This window comes from Lemur catta, chromosome 12, assembly GCF_020740605.2.
Source record: "Lemur catta isolate mLemCat1 chromosome 12, mLemCat1.pri, whole genome shotgun sequence".
In the NCBI taxonomy this organism is placed as follows: domain Eukaryota; kingdom Metazoa; phylum Chordata; class Mammalia; order Primates; family Lemuridae; genus Lemur; species Lemur catta.
In genome coordinates, this window is record NC_059139.1 from 7,843,967 (window position 1) to 7,856,692 (window position 12,726).

Consider the following 12,726-nt stretch of genomic DNA (forward strand, 5'->3'; position numbering starts at 1 on the left):
TCAGAAACAAACATGTCTGAAAATGATCTGAGTTCTTTTTATTATCTGTGAGTGACTGGAGAAGTTATGAAGACCTGTTCAAATTTTCATCCAAAGTTTGTGGAAGAAATAGCCCTCATTATGGGTTGAAGAGACAGTAAAAAGAAAATTAAAAACTTATATTGATTTCACACTACTGATTAAAGCTTTTAAAATAAACAGTTAATACACAGCTCTGTGTTTAACTTGAAGATCCAGGAGATCAGACATACAGATCTTTCTCACTAAAATATACTCCCAAACCCCTGCATGATATTATATTATATGAGGTACCATAAATTATTTAATGGTCGTTTATACTTAGCTTTTGCTGTACAATGTGATTAAATACAATTGATTAATTAATTCATTGATTCACTTATTCAATAAACATTTATTGAACCGAGTATGTGCCAGGTTTTCCAAGGAGCTTTTTTCCTGATAAACACGCAATTCCTTTCCTTACACAGTTTTTGCTATCAGGAGAAATACATCCTTAGGGTACTGTTGAGAGTAGACAAGTACTGTAAATTTCTAGCAGGGGAATTATTGAATAAAAGAGTATGTGCTTTTAAAATTCTGCTAGATATTGTTAAAATGCTCTTAGAAGTGATCATCCTTGTTGACAAACCCATTGACCATATCAGGAATTTTCCATTTCCCAACACTCCATCCACATGTTATTTATAACATATTTTTTAACTTTGGTCAACTTGATTCCTAAAACTAATGTCTCAATGTCATTTTATATTGTGTTTATTAACCTATGAGTGACTTAGGACATTTTATAAATTTATTTTGCCATATTAATTCTTTTTCATATACCTACTTTTATAGCCTTTGGTTTTATATTTTCTCCTACTGGGCAGGTCATTGTTTTCCCTGTAGTCTTTCATCAGACTTTTAATTTGTTTTCCATCCTTTTCTGGGTTTTTTATTTTAAATTTTCCGTCCTCTCAAAAAGGCCTTCTCCACTTCACATTTATAACTCTTTTTTGTAATTATAGTTAATTTTGTAAGTTTAAATCCTGTAGTAACTAATCTTTTCTTTTCTTTTTTAAAAAGCAAGTGTACTCTCTAAACACCGTGAAATAATCTTTACTCCCACTGATTTGAATAGCCCTTTGCCTCATTCTAATTTCCATTTGTGTTTGGATTTGTTTCCATTTAACTGTTCTCTCTGTTTAATCTTACCTAGTTCCAAATATATTTCTTGTAGCCTCATAATATTCATATATGCATTTTTCTACCAACGTATTTTTGAAAAGAAGGCCATTTTAAAATTTTTAAATTTTGGCATAATTTCAGACTAAAAATAGTTACATAACTAATGCAGGGATTCCCGATATACTTCACCCAGCTTTCCCAATGTTGGAATCTTAATAATTATCTCATAATTAATAAAGGCAGGAAATTAATAGTGATACAATGTTGTTAACTAATCTGTAGACTTTATTCACGTTTTGGACCATCTGTTCAAGTTACTGGTCCAGATTCCTATCCAGGAAACAGTTTTGTTTTTATTTGTTTTATCTCCTTAGTGTCCTCTCATGTCAGCTGTTCTTTTGTCTTTCACGACCTCAACACTTTTGTAAGGTACTGGTTACTTAATTGGATGTTTCTAAACTCAGATTTTTTCTGATATTTCCTTGTGACTAAATTCAGATAATGCATTTTTGGCACAAATAGCACAAAGCAACGTCTACCCTTCCAAGTGCAGGATCAGAAAGAACACGTCACTTTCTACATCTTATTACTAATTACCCTTCATTACTTGGTGGTGTCTTGTAAGGCTAACTACTGGAATGTTACTGTTTTTCCCTTTTAATTAATAATATCTTGCAAGACAATACTTTGTGACTATGCAAATATTGTGATTCTCATAATACTTTAATCCCTAATTTTAGCCTCCATTAATGGTGCTTCTCTACAAAAATTATTACTGTGACATTTTTCAAATGGCAATAATTTTTAACAGGATTATGTTTTTATATTTTGATCTTCTCACACTACAGCAACAAGAAAGAAAAAAAAAAGAATCTGGGAATGTTGTTTGTGGTACAATTTGGTAGGCTGAGCAAATGCATGGTGGCAAAAATTATATTTTAGGCTGTATGAATAAATATATATTTTTTAAAAACACTGAAATACCTAAAGGCTTATTTCAATGATACCTTCAAAATATTTTGCAATAAATCTTCCTTGATAACGACAGTTTGATATAAAAGATGATTTTAGAATCTAGAATTATTTTGGGGGGAGGGTTGTAATACTTTTGTGATTTCTATAAATGTGGCTGGTGAATTACTTTCAGATTTGAGCATCCAATTCATGTACAACTCTCAGAAAAAAAGACCGTTGGTATCTTCCTTCAAACTTAAAAATGGAATTCTAGATTGAATAATTGAAAATCTCATGTTCTGAAAAACTTACCACTATTCAAAAATACGCCAACCACTTTCCCTTGTATCAACAATAGACTGTTAGATAAAAAAAAGTTATGCACTTTTCAATGTCATCTGTACAATTTAATTGTGCTTTATTTTCTTAAGAAATCTGCGAGGCAGCTATTGCTAGTCTGAAACTTTAAATATACATTTCACATCTAACTATTTGTCAAAGCAACTTTGCAAAAATTTTATTTTTTGAGCATCATCCAATATCTTCTGTCTAAAATATATTTATCTTAAAATTTAACTGATATAAAATATAAGTATGGATACATTGTGCAGAATATTATTCAAAGAGAAAGAAAATGAGATATTGAAACAAGAGAATAAGCAAGGACAATGATATAGATTTCCACCTCAAATTGTCTTAAACCCCAGATACTTTTCTATGACTTCTTTCTAACCCCTTCCACAAAAAGTAATCCACTTTTTATCATAATGTTAATATGATATATTGGAGTATTTTCCTAAAATAACAAATGTATAGTGACTTAACTTTTTGCATATTTGACTGCATACATTTATAAATAAACTGAATAATATTCCAAATCATTGTTAGCTTTTTCTTGGTCTCTGCATGGGTACTTGGAGCAGAGTCCCCTGTTTTCACTGTGCACATGCAGCATGACTGAGACTTAAACCTTTCATGTGTTAAATCATTGTTGTTTGGGTTTCTTTGTTGCAAGAGCACAAGCTCAGCCTTTTCTGATTAATACAGCTGCTAAGCTTTTCCTCCTTTCTCCTATCACAACTTACTTTGCTTAGACTAACTACTCAGATGCAGGACTGCTGGATCAAAAGTATGTATATTTTATCTTCTACACTTTGCTAAACTACTTTCAAACAAAAGTTGTAAGAATTCACATTCACAAAAATCAACAAGTTGCTCCTTAAAACTAAAAGGAAAGATTTACATTAAGGATTATCTAATGTTTTAGTCTCAGAATTACATTACGCTTTAAAGCATTATTGAGAATCCAAAGAACTTTTGTTTAAATGGGTTGTACCTATCAATATTTCCCACATAAGCAATTAATATTGAGAAATGATAAAAATCATCATGTATTAATTCTTTTAAAAAGAGCAATAGTAAATCCAATACATGTTAAGATAAATAACATTTTTATAGAAAACAATTATGTTTTCCCCAAACAAAAACCAGCAGGAAGAGTAGCATTATTTTAATTTTGAAGATCTCTTTAATATCTGCTTACTAGAAAACACCTGGGTTCTCACAGCTACTTATACATTCAGTCTGTGGTGACATCACAAGCCATGTAGCCTCTGGAAAACTGCAATGTATACTTGTGAGAGAATGAGCATGATATAAGCAAACACAGTCTTAGTATTATCATGAAAATATTTTTGACCTTGCTGTCAGCCACCCACAAAACTTACAGAACTTCCTATGGTTTGGATGTTTGTGTCCTCCCCAAATTCATACGTTCAGATTCTAACTCCCAAGGTAATGGTACTAGTAGGAGAGGACTTTGGGGAGGAAATTAGGTTATGACATACAGAGCCCTCATGAATGGGATTACTGCCCTTACAGAAGAGGCCTGAGGGAGCTAGTTCATCCTTTCTAAAATGCAAAGACTCAGTGAGAAGGTGCCATCTATGAACCAGAAAGCCGGTCTTAACCAGACACCAAATCTGCTGGCACCTTGATGTTGGACTTCCCAGCCTCTAGAACTGTAAGAAGTAAATTTCTGCTGTTTATAAGCCACCTGGTTTCAGTATTTTGTTTTAGCAGCCCAGATGGACTAAGACAGACCTACTGATTTAGATCATCAGCTATGAATTTGGGGGACTGACTAAGCTGCAGTGAATGAGGAAGCAATCCTCAGAGATGAATAAAAAATACATGCATTTATTTATGTAAAAATTGAATATATTGTTATAAATGAATCTACATGTATCCAATGTATATGTGTATATGTGTGTGTATGCATGTATATGTGTGTATATATATGCATGCATGTATGTGTATATATATGCATGTGTGTAACAGCAATACATACTGTTAAACATACCCTTTAAAAAATCCCAAAAGACAGAACTACCACACAGTTACTTATCTTTGTATAGGATTGTCTTAACACTGAAGAATCTCCAGGAAGAATTTGCCTCAGGATGTCAATGTTGGTTACCTGGGCATTTTAGTTTTTGCTGCTGCATAACAAATTACCGCAAACATAGTGGCTTAAAACAGCAGCCTTTGTTATCTCACAGTAAGTCAGAAGTCTGGCACAATGCGAGTACATTCTCTGCTGCATTATCACGAGGTTGAAATCAAAGCTGAGTTAAGGTCTCATCTGGAGGCTTTGGGGAAGGATTCTTTTTGCAGTTCTTTCCTGTTGGCAGAATTTGTTCCCTGTGGCTGTAGACAGGGTTCCCATTCTCTGGCTGGCTGTGAGACCAGGGCTCCCCTTATCTCCTATAGGCTCTCTCTGTCCCTTTCCACGTGGCCTCTTCCATTTTCAAAATCAACAATGAATAATATCCTTGCCTTGAATCCCCTTCCAATTTCTACTCTCTCTGACTTCCTCTGCCACCAGATGAAGACAATTCTCTGCTTTTAAAGGGCTCATGTGATTCGGATAGACCCATGCAGATACTCTCCCTTTCTTACAGTCCACTCTGTCATATAATGAAACAGTCACTGGATTGGTATTTTTTCAGATTTACAGGTCCTACCCATACTCAGCAAGAGGTGGTTATGCAGGCCGGGGTCACTGGGATCATTTCAGTTTTTCCTGCCCCCCTGAGTCAGAGAGTCTGGGTGAATGTGATGTGGTTGGCAGCCTCCCAAATGGCCCCCTGTGAGCTCCACTCTTGGTATTTATGCCCTTGTGCAATCTCCTTCCTCAAGTGACTCGGACCTAGTGACTCACTTCTACCAATTGGAATATGGAAAAAGGGATAGGATGAATACTGCATAAACATCTGTAATCGACTCAGCAGTCACATGGACAGTGTGCATTTAAAAAACTTCACCCTGTGAAGGAAGTTCTGGTGATCTGGTAGTAGATGGTATATGAATACTGGTCTTTGTCCCACTATTAAATTGGAATAATATTTATCACATACTCACCTACACAGTGTCTGGCCATCCTTGTGAAAGCAGAGCATCAAGAAAAGACTAGGTGCTCTAAGACCAAAAGAAGTGTAATTGGAGTGGAAATGTAGTTGTCAGCAGAGAAGAGGTAAAAAATATATTTAAGAGTGGAGGTGGGACTTGGGGATGGGTGAAATGGTAGGAGCTTAGAAATTGTAAAAGCAGAGGTAGGTATACTTACTGTGTTTTCATTATTGACAATTGATAATCTGAAATTATGGATGGTTATTCTTTATTAAGAGCATCCACAAATTTTCTTTCCTGGCAATGCTGACCCAACGTGATTGGACAATACAGTTATGAATTTCTATTTAGACTCTTGTCAACCTTAAATTAATAAGAATAGCTACAGAGTGCCTTTATACACACTTCCTAAGTCTTCTTGAAAGTGCTGAGGGGAGTTTGATGTTTTAAAAATTTGTATTGTGTAGTAAAATCTAAAACTAAAGTCCTAACTTAAGATTGCATTTAATGAAAAGCAAGAGTAGCAGAGTGTCAGACATGCTCAATTGTGTGTTAGAAAATTCTGTTTTATATGCTTCTGTACTTTTCTGTCTTATGAAACCTGACTTTTTAAAAATTAAACTTAGATTCCCAACTCTCAGATCATGCACAGCATATTTTCTTTCTCTACTTCTTTGCTTCTATTACTCTCCAGGGCCATCTTTGTCTCTTCCCCTGGAAGCCAACTTCCACTGCTGGCCGAAGCAGGATATATCAATATTTACCATCTTTCCACATTATTGCTTAGCTTCATTGCTCCATTCATTTTTACTCACTAACACTAAACCCTTCCCTTTTGGTATTTTTATATTTCTCTTTTCTGGAAGCTATTTTTTTCTCTTCTTATGCCTTATCCTGAGTTTCTATTTTGAAAAAAAAAATCCGTTATGCTTTTTTCTCAATCAAGAGTAAGCTGTAACTTTAATATATATTTTCAAGTGTTGCCAATTGACTTTATTGATCTCTGAAAACCATGCATTTGTTGTCAAGTCTGTATCACTATCTCCTGGGCAGTGAGATTATTGACAAATGCTCTTTCAGAGAACAGTCAGTATTGGATGGTTTAATCAGATTGTAACATTCTTCTTAGCAGTCCCTAGTAAGAAAGCTATGTCTTTCTTCTTGGCTTCAGAAGTTTAGAGTCATGTTTCCTTGGATTTTAAGCCATCAGAGTTGGAGGTCATTCTGTATTTCTGTATCTAAAGTCTGTGTGATAACAGCTTTCCCTATATTCTTATTTTCTTATAATTCTTGTAATCTCCCCCATGGTTTCATGTAGGATTCCATGCAGCCTTAATAGTCATTAGGTCTGATGGTTTAGAAAGATTTGGTGCTGTGTGTCTGGAAAGACCTTGATGCTTGTGGTGAAGGTTATTAGATTCTGGGAGATCAAAAGAAGTTTGGAGAGAACTTTCCAGGACACAGGGCAGATGTTACAGGGGCAAGCTGGTTTAGTCTATCTTTCTTGTAATACTCTTCCACATAAAGCCCCATCTCCCACACAAGCATGATAATATGTAGGTTTTGGAAAGCCCATGAGCAATAATATAAACAAAATAAAATCTTCAAATTACTACCAGACTATAGGTTTAAGTCTTCTGATTTGCAGACAATTCAGAACTCTACTAGACTTTCATAATGAAAGAGGAAGTGCTGGAAACAGTAACAGATAACTATATTTTGCTTCCTATGCTTTTGAATGTAGATATATTAATTCTTATAATTGGCCAGTATTGTAAGTGAATTGTGAATCTATGAGATTGGCTAGGCTTTCAAAGATAAATGATAAAGAAAAAAGGGCAGATAGGTAGGGATGAGATTTTCAGAATGCCCAGAATTTTTAAACAGAAGATATGAGAAAAGAAAATCCAAAAGTAAGATGTATATTAGTGTGCTCTGGTACCATATGGTCAAGGGAGAGTATTGAGGAAAAATAGCACAGAGACATCAAGAAAGAAATGGAAAAGAGCCATCAACAAGCAAATAAAGTTAACCAATTATCATTTTGTGAAGATGAATAGTCTATATAAAATTAAGCATGAATAGCAATAGGTACACACAATTTCCAGATTTTGGTTTCTAAATACCATTCATTCTAAAGTAGAATGAAACAGAGCTCCTTGGAGAAATGGGATTGGGGCAGGGAGATTATAAGTTGAGCCTGGAATGTCTTGTGGTGAGAATGAAACTGCTTAAAAAAGAAAAAAAAGGTAAGAAAAATGAAAATAAAAATTGGCATGTCCAAAGGACATAAGAAACAACCTGGAAGAGCTATCAAGGAATTAATCTGGAACAATTTGAACAACAAAATATTTGTAGTGTTTGGATGTTAACCCAAAGAATAAGATTAATAGCCATAAGTCTACATTTATATACATCAGGCATTGAATGAACAAATAAATAAATGGGGGAAAAGAGAAAACTCTTCCTTACAGAAGAATTCCAGTCAATAAATGTAGAAGAAAAAAGGGAAATAGAAAAATCACCCTTAAAACACTACAATAGTAGCTGCTGCTGGCAAGTTCCACTGATGAATGCTAAAATTATTAGGCTAAATTTCAAAGAGAAGCAAGATATTTTTAGTCTCAAAGTATCTTCTCTAAAATATTTATTAATTAATGTGGTGGTTTTGAAATATGTCACTGACACCCTGAATATACCTCTTTCCAGAAGGTGGAGCTTAATTCCTTTCCCTGTAAATGTGACCCACTTCCAATGCCTGGAGTCTGCAAAGGGTAAAACAGTAATTTTGCAGTGGAACTGGCAGATGCCACCTTTACCAGATGGTCAAGATTACCATCACTGGTAGTGAGATATACTGACATCATGTTCCCCAATGCAATGTGATAAGAAGGGGACGTCACTTCTGTGGTGGTCTTTCCAAAAACTCTATAACCTTGGTCTCATCATAAGGAAACATCAGAAAAACCCAAATGGCCGGCATTTTTACAAAATACCCAGATAGTATTCTTCAAAGATGTCAAAGTTATGAAGGACAAGGAAAGACTCAGGAACTGTCACATATTGGAGAAGACCAGGAAAAAAATGAAAGCTGAATGCAATGCAATATCCTAGCTTGAATCCTAGAGCAGAAAAAGGACATTAATGAAAAATACCGGGGGATCTGAATAAAGTGAATAGTTAAGTTAAAAATGTTATGTCAATGTTTATTTCATACTTTTAATAATTGTACCATGAACACAAGCTGTTACAGGAGCAGAATATGAGTAAAAGGTACATAAGATGTATTATCTTTGCAACATTTTTCTTCAGCTAAAATTATGTCCAATTAGAAGTTTATAAAAATAAATATATTTTTAAAAATACCTATGGAACTAGGGTCAAGCATATAGTCTCTCCACACTACATGGATCTCTAATTCCCTCCTGTAAATTACGTGTGGGGAAGTAATGGAATAGAATTGACAAAAAAAAAAAAACATGATCCAAATTATACATTGTGATAACAGTGCTTGAGTCTAGGACTCGGAATAGTACCTAATTAAAGTATGAACAAAAGAAACAAAGAAAAGACAAAAGACTTGTAGAAAAGACAAATAGTATCCTGAATGAATAGTAATGAGTGGTTAGAGGCCAAAAAATAATTAAGTGTAGGCAACATCAAGTTTAATTAAATTCTAAATTTGATAGATATTATGTTCTTGCCTTACAAGGTAAAACATTAACAAAGGAATTTATTAAATTTGAATGCAAGTTCTAAAGAAGATGCTATTATTAAGTGAAAAGTAAAATTTAAGAGAAAGTGAGGAGATGGAATTCAGGATGCGATGTAATTACAGCATTGTAATTTCAAAAGAGGAATACTTTCATTTTCATTCATGATGCCGTCATGGGCAACTGTAATGGTAATAGAATACCCCAATCTGTGAATCTTATCTTCTGATCTGAATACAGCAGCCGTGAATATAGCTGCAGTGACATAGAATACTGAGTTGAGCTTGTGACTGGATCACAACATTCTGAGACAGTAAATGAGTTGAACTGCTATGCACAATACTTTGCTCTTCCCTGTGACTTTTTCCATGTGACTTTACTGTTCTTCCCATTAGAGCTGGAGATATAATTCCCTGCTTAAGACTTTCTCTGGCCAATTGAATGCTAGAAAACATCATAAGAGCAACGGCTTGAAACGTGCTTTGTTCATTTGGGCTTGCCCTCTTTCTCTTTTGGGATGGTCATACCAAGAACATGCCCAAGCTGGTCCATTGGTCCCAAGAGGATGAGAGACACTCGGTGCAGCCTCAGCATCTACCTGGAGCTCAGAGGGAAGCCCGGAGGAGCCCAGCAATTAGCCAAACCCCGGCCAACTTGCACACATAAATGAGAACATTATTATTATATAAAGCTACAGAGTTTTGCAGTCATTTGCAATGTAGCTTTATTATGGTAACAGGTGACTGGTACATTAAGTTAGAATTGGTCTCTTCTTGCTTTTGTTTTGACTTGGGTTCAAGTAAGAAAGATATTAGATTCTAGAGTGTGTGAGTTACAAATCACCATAGGGAGACATTATTATAAAAAACATGTCCTAGGACCCTTGACTATCTGTACTTCCTTAGTATTTAGTGTATGTGTGTGTGTGTATATATATATACATATTACATACATTAGTATATAATATATGTGTGTATATATAAAGTCTGTGTATACATATATGAATGTGTATGTATATATATAGTATATGTGTGTGTGTATATATATTGTGTGCATGTGTGTGTATATATACATATATAATGTGTGTGTGTGTACATATAAAATGGCAGAGAGAGGGGGTTTTGTAAGATCTTCAGAGGAAGCTGCACCATGAGCCCCACTCCTCTGCTCATGGCACGTCCCTCTCCAAGCCAGTGGGGTAGCTTTTCATGAAGTCAATGAAGTAATGTAAGACATATGGTGATGTCTAAGGTTCTGTGCAATAGAGTCTCCCAACAGGACAGGGGTCAGGAGGACCCTGGCAGCACACTCAGGCTGAAGGCTGAATTGTGGAGGGGGTGGGGAGACTTCTGGGCATGTAATAGAGATGTGACCGCCAGGCTCAGGGGGTCTGCAGAGGTCTGACTGGACCATAAACTGAGAGTGGGTGTGAGGAAGAGGAAAGACAAAAGGAGAATATGCCAAATAGCCTCTCCCTTTCTCAAGGTTCTCAGCCTGAGGCAAGGCTGATTTTCGGAGTGGGTAGGAGAGGATGCAGCATTTTCATCAGCCAGGTGTGGTGACGCATGCCTGTAGTCCCAGCTACTTGAGAGGCTGAGGCAGGAGGATCTCTTGAGCCCAGGAGGTTGAGGTTGCAGTGAGCTATGATCACACCACTGCACGACTCTAGCCTGGAAGACAGAATGAGGCCCTGTCTCTAAATAAATAAATAAATAAATAAATAAATAAATAAATAAATAACAGGAAAATAAAGTTTTTATGTATCAGTGTATTTATTCACATGTTGGAAAGAATGTTCTAGTTGCTGCATGGGGGCTGTATTATAATAAATGCTGAAAGTGACTGTAGAATGATTACCTGGCAATAAATGTAATTGCTATTGAGCCCACCTGCGTTTTTATCCAGGCACAGACAGCAAACTATATTCCATGCATACATTTTAAATGGACAGTGAAGACAAAAAGTAAACAAAATAAAAAAAAACAAAAAAACAGTGTGCTTCTTTGACTATGTCAGTGGCTTTGCATGTTCAATCTGATGATTATTTTTTACCGACTGAATCACGTAATTCATGCCCATATATGATTTATTACCTTCACTCGGGGTATTGTATGGGTTTATATGCAATCAGCACAATTGTTTTTCTCTTTCTCAAATACAACTTCAAAAATATCTTCAATATTTTTCATATTAATGTTCCTACACTATTTAAAAGTTGAGTGTAGGTAAGACTCACTTCATTAACATCAAATAGTCTATTAATATTGAGAATTACTTTAAGAACCATATGAACTTAACATAATTCTGTCTCAAAATTTACTAAGAATACTATTTTAAAGTCACATAAAATACTTTTTGTGTTACTAAACATGTACAACTGATTACTTTTAGTATAGTATATTATTACTAAATAACTGGAAAACTACTGATAATTATTAATCTTCTTTCTGTGACAGATTAAATGAAGTTTTGACGTTTCAAGTAAAAAACGTAGTATGTTGGGCTAATTCAATAAATTGCTTCATTTCTTTTGCCACCCAAAAACAAGTATGATCGTGGCATGCTTTGTTTAAAAACATATGTTGGGCATGTTTCTTAAAGTTAAGTGGTTTCAGTCCGTTATATATGCGCCACTGTTTTATTCTTTTCAAGGATATTAAATAAAAATCTAATCGGATGCTTTAGCCATAGTATACAAAACTCAGTGCTCCAGCAAATCATGAATGAAAAGTTAAGTGATTACATAGTATAAGTGTTGAATTTCTATTGAGTGATCACAACTTTTCAGTGTAAGAATAAAAGAAACATGACTATTTTTTACAATATCAAGGTGCACGTCACTGAAGAACTATATATGTAAATTTTTATTTTTTGGAGACAGTGTCTCACTCTGTTGCCCAAGCTAAAGTGCAGTGGCAAGATCATAGCTCACTCTAGCCTCAAATTCCTGGGCTCAAGGGATCCTCTTGCCTCAGCCTCCCAAAATGCTGGGACTATAGGCATGAGCCACTGTGCTCGACCTATATTTCAATATTTTAATAGGTTACACAGTGGCTCAAAATACAACCCCGTGTAATATGTTAATCTCGGTAAGAAGTAAATTTTTTTCTTTTCTACTATTATGATAGAATTGCTTACAGATAACTGCAAAAATATTTATATTTGTCTTTATATTTTTCAGTGGTCATTTTAAAGCAATACGCAAGAGACCTTGTTTGTGAAGCCAGTTTCAGAGAGGCAAATCTTTTGAGAGTCTTGTGCTTATGACCCACCTGTGCACGGCTTAATTGAATTAGGGACTTACAATATATGCAGTTAATTGGGGCATGAAAAAAAAAGATGGGCGTGTTTTTATTCACAACCTGTATAAGCCAGTTTTGGACTATGAAAAGAATATTGCATGGCTTCACTATACCACAAGCTCCCCAGCATCTGTGGTCTCATAAGAATGAGAAAAGGACAA